The sequence below is a fragment of the Nothoprocta perdicaria genome, unplaced genomic scaffold, assembly GCF_003342845.1.
Source record: "Nothoprocta perdicaria isolate Ctin4 unplaced genomic scaffold, notPer1 scaffold_67, whole genome shotgun sequence".
NCBI lineage: Eukaryota > Metazoa > Chordata > Aves > Tinamiformes > Tinamidae > Nothoprocta > Nothoprocta perdicaria.
In genome coordinates this window covers 2840892-2852618 of record NW_020455943.1, presented here as the reverse complement: position 1 = coordinate 2852618, position 11727 = coordinate 2840892, and positions in this window count along the sequence as shown.

The window sequence follows — 11727 nt, the reverse complement described above, 5'->3', positions numbered from 1 at the left end:
GGCCGCGGGAGGCGGTAACGGCCGCGGGGGGCGGGTAACAGCCGGTGGGGGGCGGTAATGGCCGGTGCGGGCGGGTAACGGCCAGAGAGGGGCAGTAATGGCCGGTGGGGGCGGGTAACGGTCAGGAGGGGCGGTAACGGCCGGTGGGGGCGGGTAACGGTCAGGAGGGGCGGTAACGGCCGAAGAGGGGCGATAACAGCCAGAGGGAGGAGGAGGGCGGTAACGACTGGTGGGGGACGGGTAACGGCCGGAGAGGGGCGGTAACGGCCGGAGAGGGGCGGTAACGGTCGGAGAGGGGCGGTAACGGTCGGTGGGGGCGGTAACTGCTGGTGGGGGGCGGTAACGGCCGCAGGGTGCGGTAACGGTCGGAGAGGGGCGGTAACGGCCGGTGGGGGGCGGGTAACGGCCGGAGGGGGGCGGGTAACGGCCGGAGTGGGGCGGTAACGGCCGGAGAGGGGCGGTAACGGTCGGAGAGGGGCGGTAACGGCTGCCGAGGGCGGTGAGGCGACGGCAGCAGCTCGCCGGTGGGGCGGTGCGCTCTGGGTTGCACATCCGCGTTTAGCTGCCCAGTGCCGCCCACCGCTGTAAAATAAAACCCGGGCACCGCAAGTGGTGAGGGAGCTGCGGCTCCCGGGATCAGCCTGAGCTTCCCGCTCGCCAGACCGGCGGGAGGCGCGTCCCAAGGAAGGAAACACGATGCCGTGGCCTGACTGCAAACCGGCCTCAGGAAAGCATGAGCACAGCACATAGGTTTGTAGCCTACCTGGTCTTCATTAAGAGCTACAGCAAGATTAAAATTCAGTGAAAAAACACTCTTTTTTCACATTCATTCCTAGGTCAAGGCCTCAGCAACAGTCTGCTTGGCTTTGGCACATAAAAGCTTCACTGCAGTGCTCCCTCATGCTTTCTAGTCTCCTTGGGTTACAAACATCCTTTCTCCTCAGGAAGGTGCAATCTGAGCACGCACATTGCCTTGGACTGCAGCCCCTTCCCTGGCGCCCACGCAAGTGCACTGTGTGCCGGCCCGTGGAGCAGATCCAGCTTTCCCCCCCGAGTACTTATTTATTTATTTAGGTAGCTTGTTGCTTGGTGCTTATTTATTTATTTATTTTTTTAGGTTACTGCTTGGCTGGTGAAAGTCAGTGCCAGCGTCAGGGCGAGGCCGACAGCGTGCGACTGGGGAACGTTCGGGGTGCTGTCGTGGCCCCCATTATAGAGCAGCAGCGTAAGGAGCTGTGGAATTGGAGCCTGAGGAATTGCTTCTGGTCAGCAGCAGGGACACGGTTATCTTGGATCCATCAGGCTTCTCTAGACTGAAGGAAGGGGCTGGGGAGGGACCCGCTGAGCCTGCTGGTGCCGCTGCGGCTGGAGCCCGGACACCGTGCGGTCACATGCCCAGGGAGCTGAGCGAGGGCCAGCACTGAGACCCTTTCTCACCAATCTCAGGATTTTTAAAGTACCAATCAGCTCTTCAGGTCCTCAAACTGTCTAAGAAATATTTATTTTTCTGAAGTTGCTTTTGTTCTGCGTTCTTTTTAGTCCTTTACCATGTATTTGGCTCACGTTTTATTGTCTAAAAATATCCTCTTTTAAAATGAGCGATGACATGCCCACTTAATCATATGAATCCAAGGGCCTGGGGTTTAAGAAAAATGACAGTAAGATTTACAGTAAAGATAAAAGAATTTCTTATATTGTCAGTTACAGATTCAGGAGTCTGAGGGTGACCTGTCATATGTGAATCCCATAAAGCCTCAGCCGGAGCTACTGCTGCCTTAGACTGTTCAAAAGCAGGGGGAAGCCAAGTGAGGACGAATGGCAGCTCTAGTAGCTGGAAGAGAAGCAATGTCCAAACATGCCCTGCCCCCCCCCACCCATTTCCTGCAAAGAAAATCACACAGCCACTTGTCCCCATCAAAAAAGTCAAGTACAGAAAGGGGCTTCTGGAAAAGATTAGGTGCTCAGCCACATTTAGCATGTGGGTATCATTTTAAGAGATCCTCCTAGGAAAAGAGAGACTGAGAAAAGAAGAACTAGGAGCTAAGAAAATTAAAGAACCATTGAGGATGCAGAGCAATGATGAGAATTCAGAGCCGAAGATGACAAGGTAGAGAAAGGACCTCATAAAGGAGAGACTTGTTGGGAGACTCAGATCAAATGGGGGAGGATTTGAAAAAAGGGGATCCTTAAAAAGAAGGATCCTTAAAAAGAGGGATTGCTTCATACAGTAGGGAAATTCATGTGCTGAGATCCATCTCCAGTCACACCCCATGGAAAGGACTGGCTTTGTGCAGCTGTCCAGCTGGGCTTCGTATCCCTTCTGTTTTCTGTACCCTCACCTTAGGCTGAGCTCTCCTGTCCCGCCAGCATTCCTGCATTTGTGTCTGTGCCAAAGTGCAGCCGGGAGCTCTCCTTGCACAGCTGCGCCCCGACCTGTGCCGTGAATCCACACGCCCGTGCTGCCAGTTCCCACGGGAGCCTCCCTGGAGCCCGCGAGACCCTTCTTGCCCTTGTTACTGGGGCAGCTTCAGGACGCGAGACCTTATGCCCAAGACACCAGACGAGCACATTCTGATACCGAGCTTTACAGAGGGACAGAATAAAGCTCCTTAGGAAGAAAAAAGAAGTGCTAAGAGAGATGAGACTGAGGTAAAAAATAATCCTTTCCAATTATCAATCATACCATTTCCCGAGTAGGAATTGATAGGGTTCTTTCTATTCACTGCTCTCCAGTAACGCCTGAATAATGAATGAGTGATGATGTATCTGCAGTGGGCTAAAAATACAGCGGCTGCAAGGTCAGAGGGAAGACGGTGCCTTTGGGTAGCGCCTGATGCGCTTGTGGAGGAGGGGAAAAAAGAGAAACTTTCACGTAAACTTTCACTGAGGAAGGACAACATCAGAATGTAGCAAATTAGCCATTTTAGCATCTTAAATTCTTTGAAAGGGAATAATTAGATATATTTATCATTCACCATGAAAGCTTAATGAGCAATATATAACATTTTATGCTATAGCATTTGTTAGTTCCAAGTAAGATGTTAAAACATACAGAGGCACAATTAGACATAAAGTTCTCATTTTTGTGCAACAAAATGTAAATCTCAAAATGCTTTTCCTGACAGTGGAATTAAAAAATACTTACCATGGTAGTTTCTGTATCTTAAGGGTTCACTTTTATTTACTAGGTTCAGAAAGCAACAGGAACTCTGAATACAGTGTGCTCAGCAAACTACACATGTATACCTGTATGCAAATTTATACTGATACAGATGTATCCAAAAAAGTATACAGGACAATTGGACAATTATTCTTTTTTTTTTTTTTTTAAACCTCTTTCACTTCTGTTCAAAGGCCATCAGAAGTCTTACTGAATGCCAGACAACTGAAACAAAATTTTAACTCCTCTTCAGACTTCAGATAAATAAATTAGATCAACACAAAAATAAATACTTGCAATTACATAATCTGATTTGAGAGAAAACAGAGAAATCAGTTTCCACTCATACTTGGTGCTCATAAAATAATCCATGCAAGCAGATGCATTTGTCTAATTTCTTCTGGTTTTGTTCTCCCAGGAAGTGAAGCCGTTGGGTAAGTCTGCAGAGCAGTAACACGCAGTGCTGACAGATCTGTGTCCACGCTGTGGCTCAGGGCTCTTCAAAGGCCAAGATGCTTCCTTTGATGTTCCGTGCCCTTCGTGCAACCTCCAGCACCAACATGTTGCTGCCACAGACTGCAAGGAGACGGAAGGGCTGGCGATGGAAGCTCCACGTGCTTTACAGCCCTGTGTTGTGCGTGTGGTATCTTCAGCCTTCCTGCTGCAATGTCCCCTTTCTGTGTGGCCAAACACCATTTTACTTCTCCTCCAAATCAATTTTTAAGACAAGAATTTCATTCTGTACAGCTGCCTTCTATCCACTCTTTTTATGTCCCTCCAGCGGCCGAAATGTTAACATGGCAATAAGGAATTCTCAAAATCAATTCATAGTCATTAGCAAAATATTGTTGCCTTCACCTGTCCTTTCTTCTCTTAGCTCTCAAAATACAAAATTATTTTGCATTGTAGTGTTTGCTTAACTTATTCAGGCTCCAAGCAGGAGTTTAATATTTTGCAATTACTGCTGGTATTAGGAGTATCCACATTTAGGGACATATGTAGACAAAATGAAGCTACATTGTAAGCAGCTGGCAAAACGGTGTGACAGGAAGCAAAATTAACTTTTTTTTCTAATATGAATAAATTATTTTTCCTCAGTAAAATAATTCATATCCAAATTTATTTAACAAGTCCTCTGGGAACAATTTATAAGTTAGTAAATAGTATAAGTAAGTCAATAGTAAAAAGTCAAAATATTTGTATCACTCCTCTTAAGAAAGCTCAGCATTCTTGTACTAAATACATAAAAATGCAGCTATGTATGTAGGCCTGTACATTTTTTTACTGTTCTAATATATTAAAAAAGAAGAAAGAATACATGAGTTTAAAGAGATTTTTTTCCTTTATTTTTCTCTATTTATGTGTCAAAGTGTCAAAGTCTATTTTTTTCCTTGTAAAGACTTTCAAAAAGGCAACTCCAGGCTATGTCCATAGGGAATTCTCAGAGTTGGGCTTCTCAGAGCTGGGCTTTTGTTTCTCCGCCTCATCTAGAATTCTCCCAGGATGATTTCTGCCACAGCTCCGAGTGTTTAAAGCTCTTCTGCACAGAGTCAAATCAAACTGACCAGCTTAGGTAAATAAATGCCATCTATGAAAATAATAAGGCAATCCAGCCTTTTTTTTTTTTTAAATTTTATTAGCTATACTCAATTTTAACTCCCCAGCTTGTCCTGTTATGCATCAAGCGCTTTTTGCTCCTCGCCACGCAGCTTCCTTTGTATTCCCGCCCTGGGACGGGTGTTTTCCGACAGGAACCGGGCAGCGCTGCAGCCCCACGGGACGGCCTTGCACGCCGTTTTCCGAGGCGTTTGCCCTGCACGTTTCCTTACGTTGCCCTGCAGCATCCTGCTCAGATGAGCTGCGCTCAGCCGTTCTCGTGTGCTCTCTGGGTAGCTCACGGTGCTCGCCCCAGTCACCTTCTTGATGAGCATTACAGCCTAGGAGGCCCTCAGACCACAGAGCGTCTTTATTTCGTTTATTCTTGCACGTTTCAGGTAAATATATTTAAGACATGGTGCCATGTATTATTTTGAAGTGAGGGGGAGGCCTGCAGGTTCGGGGCGGGAAACGGCATCTCGCAGGGCCAGAAGGGAGCAAACGGCCGGGGACGAGAGCTGCTCCGGCGGGAGGAAGGGCGCTCGGGAGAGCTCCAAAGGCCCCGCCAGCCCCGACCCATAAGGACCCTGCTCATTAGGGTCCTATTATTATTATTAAGGCTAGTTTTATTTCTCAAGTTAGTAAGTAAAAGCCAGATTGTATCAGTCGGAACTACTAGCAGTTTAAAGCACTTAACGCTTCCACTATCAGGAAGAAGAGAGAACTCAACTTCAATACTTTTCTTTTGTGCCTACTTTCCCTTCTCAAACTTTGGACAGAAAATCCAAGTAACAGATAAAAGCCAAAGGGACATAACAGGCCTAGATCCTTATACTTTTTCACTAGTTTTAGTCATGCCTTAAATTCCTATAGGGAATAATGGCGAGCCTTTTACAGCCACGTGCCACTCAAATGGAGTGCAGAGATCATACTAACTGATCCAACCACCACCTAAATAATTTATCAGCCCCCTCCACTGCACAAGTGGCAGCAGAGTCGCCGAGTGGGCAGGACACCATGTTGAACTGAGATAAAAACCACAGCACTCCGAGCCTGAGACACCTAAGAGAGGTTCAAGTGCTCCCAACTCATGATCACGCTACTAAAATACTCAACTTTCACCCATCCCTTACGTTCAACTTCAGAGAGACTTTTTGGTTAAAACAAGAACAGGAGAGAGCCCTGAGCCCGCTGTGGGCGCCACGCGCACGCAGGAATGCTGCGATCCGCAGTGGCTGCCAAAGCACTCGCCTGGAATTTAAGACATCTGTTCCGCTCTGCCGAGCCACAACCACACAGCAGACTTGCTAAACAGCGAGCAAAGACATGAATAGAGGGGTGACAGAAGGACCTTTGAACTCGCTCTCCTCTTTGGAATTCCTCCCATCTCCCAAGCACACGTAAACCAAAGACCAAACCAAGACACGTAAACCAAATTAGAGTCCTTCGGTCAGTGACAGCCACCCGCTTTGGGTACCTGATGTCAACTCGTTCTCAAAGTACCTGTGGTTCCTCAGCCACCCGCTTCGGGTACCTGCTGCCAACTCACTCTCAGAAGCCCCGCGGTTCCTGGTCCCTCACGCGAGCCACGAGCTGGCACCGAGGCTGCCGTTGGCATTTGCTGTCCCCGGGGACCCCGCGCGCGGGGCCCTCAGGAGCCCTCTCCGTGCGAGGACGCAGGGGCCTCGAGCTGCTGACTCGGGAGAAGCCTCTTCCCTGACTCCGCAAGCAGGAATCCCCCTTTTCCAGGGAGCCGGCTGCTGCCCCGAGCTGCTTGCAGGACATTCGCGTCCCGCTGCCGAACTGCACAAATGCGGAACAATTCACAGAGAAACCGAACACGGGCACTGCAACAGCAGGCGCCTTGAAGATAACCTGGGACAGCCTTTCCTTTTTTAAACCTGCTTGACTAACAAGACTAATTATACATAAAATGAAGGCTTACACTAAGCCTCCTCAAGCCTCTTAGCTTGGCTGCTATTTTTACCTTACGTTTGGTTTGCAGGCATGGATGCTTTCACGCTCGATCCTGCTGAAGCAGCACTCTGAGGGGTATCTCTGCTTGCACCCCGAGGAAGGTGATAAATCACCTGAGCCAACACCTCAGCAGCCTTTCACCACCTGGCATTTGAGAGCAGCCACCATCTGCCAATCTGCTAGAACAACTTACCCCCAAATGGCCCACTGAGGTGAACAAATAACATTCAAAGAACGATGTCTGCGAATTTTCATCATTTTATTTATTGTGTAATTTATCATGACATACTCTAAATCTCACCACTGTCAGCCAAGAGTGAATAAATTGCTTTCACAATAATTTTAACCAAAAATTCTTTTTTTTTGTTTTCTTTTTCCTTTTTGGTCAAACTCTTCACAGGTAAAGCCATGCAAGACATTAATTTATTCTGGGAGAAGGTATTTAAGTATCTAGGTCACTATTCTGGGCTTCAAACACACCTATCATCTGCAACTAACTCATTTCAAACTGACAGTGTATTTATCAAATAATGTGAAATTACCACAGTTTTTCATTTATAAACACTCTTATTAACTGTGTGTTCATTCTGTAAAAATATCTTTGCACTGTGATTATTACTGTTTCTTTCTTTCTTTCTTTCCAGCCTTTCCTTCCAGCTTTTCTGCCAAGCTTTAAAGATTTAATAGAGTCTTTGGGTAGAGGTCAGCAAGAAGTCGGTTTACAGCATCTTCCCAGTGTGTTCCTGTATTCTTGGCTAAAAGCAATCCAGTGTCAGCCCAACTAAAGGAACCTCCAACTGGAGCTGAACATTGTTTATGAGACAGAAAATCCATAGCATCTCATGGTGTAAACTGTATTACCCAGTTGCTACAGAGAGGCCTTTTAGGTATGCAACAATATAGTGGCTGTTTTGCTTGTGGTACATTTGGAATTTTTAGAACAAAATCACTTAAAACATTAACAAATTACATCCACACGCAATCTTTTGTTCACGGAGATGTTTATTTATGCCTTCAATGCTTGTAGGGAATACGGTTTCACTACAAAAAGTGTCTCAGAGAAACTCCATTCAAAATCTAGACTTAAGAATGAAGGGAAAAAAATATACTTTCAGCTGTACCAGTCCTGAGTTAAGAAGTAAAAAGAAAAGTCCCTTAGAGAGATAGGAAACAGCACCAATAAAACTGGAGGGCTTCTTACTGTTATCTGCTCATGCTTACCTGCTTGAGAATTGGTAAAATTTTGGTGGGAAGAATCACTTTATTAGAACGTGGACCTGACTAAGATTCACAGTCCCAGTCTGTCGACAAAAATATCACGGATTCTTTTACAATCAGAATTCAGGGCGCCAGTTTTACTTTGCATTAAAGTAGTCAGGACTGCTAACAGCACAACTGCTGCCCCAGGGTGTAACAATTTCTCTTAGTTAAACGGGTCAATGAATATTTACTTAATAAACCTATTTTAATAAATATTTCCTAACCACCACTGAGTTCCCAAAAGGTTACATTTTTCTTAGAAGCATACCACCCATATGTAATTGTAAACCTGCGGTAACATCACATCTCCAAATAAGTCCAGTAGCTTACATTCAGTCTCTTGCTCCCTCAGTGAAAGGATTTCAAGCCATTTGCAATGCTCAGTTCTTAACATCCAGGGCACTAGGAATCAATCTGACAGTGTAAATACTTCTAAGAGTCCGAACAGAAAAGGCACTTAGTCTTTTTGGGGAAGACACCTGACAGATATATTTTATTTTTTCAAAACAAGCCCTTTTTCTGTCAATAAAATCTTTAAAACTAACTTTAGATAAACATATACCCTATGAATAAAACCAAGTTCTGTGCCCTTTCCAAGGGAAGGTAATATCACTCCTGATTGGGAAATCAAGTGTGAGAGAATCCAGAAACATTCCTGCAGAAGTTCTGTTCTTTTTTCTGTGATATCCTAGTAGGCTACCACAGCCGCCTAAAAGAAAAATGTATTCTCCAAAGAATTTTCATTTTGTAAACCGAAAGCCATAGCCATTTCTGGACTGTTTCTTATTAGGTGCTTGTATCGGCAATAAAATCTAAGATTCTAATGGATTTTAACCAGGAATGTGCCAGTTACAATCAGTAACCTGTGAGTCCATGCAGGAGAGTAAATCCCCTGTCCAACTTCCTTCCTCTCAGCTGACTCACTGCCTCAGCGATGCTCTCCATAAGGCACTTAGCAACAGGAAATTTAAAGAGCATCCGACAATGCCATTAGTAGTTTTGATATGTCTGTGGGGGTGCCTCAATATTACCTGGCTCAGGTATGGAATAATCACTCAAAATAGCCATAGGAGTCACAAAATTCTTTCCAGAAGCCACATCCATTCTAGTCTTTGTTCCTATTACTCTTTCAGCACAAAGTTATCCCTTTTTTCTAGCAGTCCGGGAATCTGACCATCTAAAACTGGGTAATGTCTTAATGTACCAGAAGTGTCTGTTTCGATCCTGATCAGCTCTTTAATAAAAACTACTGCCCTTTCAACACGGATGACCTAAGAGAGAGAGATGCTGATGGTGTCTAACATGAACTTTGCAAATCCCTACATCTATCTTTAGGTCTAAAGTCAAGAACTGCAAAGCAAGAGACACTGATATGGAGTGTGGGATGCTGCCTTCTTCCAACACAGAGAAGGGCAGACTGAACTTAGGAGGAAGCTGTAGCGGAGAGGCTTTTCTAGGTATCACTCATTTTTCTTCCTCCCCTTCTTCCTCCTCTTGTTGGACTGAGGGCTTCAGAGCATTGTAAGGTAGAATATTTTAGAAAGAGAAGCTGCCTGCTCAAAATTTCTGTAGAAAAGTTGAAAAAAAAGGCTCAGTATCTGTGCACTCTCTTTGGTGGATCCTTTCCTTAGTCTGCTCACAAAACATTTCCCGAAGTATTTCTAACAGAAGCCTTCACATACTGCAATTCACCTGGCCCAGTCACACCTCCAGCAGGGACAGAGCATTTTGCTATTCTTCCACGTGTGGAATAAGGGATTGGCAGGCATGTGGATAGGAAGCCCAGTAATGGCATTCCTGAATTCCCATTACTTCAACCAGAAAGCCTCAAGAGCGCGGGATTGCCATGGAGGGGTTTGTTCAGCAAGAATCCCTCCAGCAAGGGCATTACATAGAAACAAGGGAAGAAAAGGAGGGATGGCCCCAAGCTCTATTCCACCAGAGCTGGTCCACACCACTGCTGGTCTTATACAGACACCCCTCAAGAACTGGGAATAACAGTCAAACGCATCACCTGCAAAAGCAGGTATAATACATGGTGTCCACTCCATTGCATCCACTACACTATATATGCACTTTGGAAAAAAGAGGGAGGGGGGAATTTCAATTTGTTCCCTTTAAAAGCGGGACTAGTGACACTCACCATGTAATCTTAAGAGACTTCCCTTGATTAGATTAACCTGCAGCTGAAGGCTGATATAAGAGATGGTCAAACAAATGGGAGATTTTCTTGCTTAGAAGATGGTGCCTTTAGGAAGTTGGCCTCACATTGAAACATTTTGATTTATTCTCCATCAAGAAGGATCAGCTTGAAATAGATTATTTCATTTTCAGAGAAGGCTGTTCTATATTAGCTGCGTATAAATCCCAAATTAGACCTTTGAATTCCCAAAGCGGATGTTCAGAATGCAGAGCCTTGGCCTGAGCGCTGCCTTGGATGGGATGGCTGCTGCTCAGCGACTCTGAACCACTTTGACCTTCCCTAGCGATGGATACAGAGCCAGCTACTGCCTTGGAACTAAGGGAAACTGCAGCCTCTGAATCCAGACCAGTGCACCTTGCTTGAAACGAGGAAGTCTTCGCTGCCTGGAGCACAGACAATACAGACACCGTTTTACCGGTGGGTGGTGAGCCACGGGGGTAAAGAGCCCATCAGTTAATCTCATTAGCACATCTCATCTCATTCTTGCATATGCTTTCGCATCCTCACACTCAGGAGGAACATCAACAGCACGTGGTTAGCAGGTTATCCAAAACCATATTCTTATGCTTCCCCCTGCCCCAAATCATCTCCTCAGTCTGCTGTAAATCCACTGAGTTCCTTTGGTCTAGAGCAACATTTCTTAAAAATTTAAGCTGGAGGGAGCTTGTTCACATTGCAAACACTTGGATAAAGATTAATATTCTAATACTGAGAAGACTGTAATTAAAGAAGCATCGGGCAGCTTTTCCAGGTGCTCTAAATCTTACAGATATACACCCAAATGACTTGCTCACATATTCCTTCCTTTAGGAAGATATGCTATACTCCTCCCCAAAACATCTGACATTTTAGGAACTAACCTTTAAATGAGTTTCTGGAGCAGTATCTTTCTGGTGATTATAATTTTCCTATACATATGGGAAAAAAAGGAGATACATGATACATATATCATGTATCATTTTGTCTTTTACAAAACCAAAATAATACAGCAATGAATGAATGTGACCATTCTCCATACCATTCATTTGGCCTATGGAAGATGCTCCTGCTCTTCATCTTGTCTGGTTTAACTCTTTAAAAATTGCAACTTTCTTGGGCAAATTAAACCACCAACTCAGTTCCCCGTGTGAATAATTTCTTATTTGTTTCCCATAATAAAAGTGACAAGATTAGGATGGGAAGCATATGTAGCAGGATTAGGTATTACACGATAGATGATTTTTACTAATTGCCACCTATACAATTAAACAGAAGATTTTCTCTGGCACCAATAAGCCTATAAGAACTGAAGCTAATTTTCTTGGTTTCCGAATTCTTCTTTCACTGTTTGAAATTCTGATGACACAGATAAGGCAGAGAAGATGGCATCTGGACTCCTAGGCTTTTTGTCATAGACATATCACAATCTTCCCATGCAATGTCTTGGGCAAATAACTTAAACTTCGTTTTCTCTTGAAGATTACCATCTCTCAACAAGCATGCAGCCACACATTCACATCCATCTTGGTAGGAAGTTGTAGTAATTTCCATA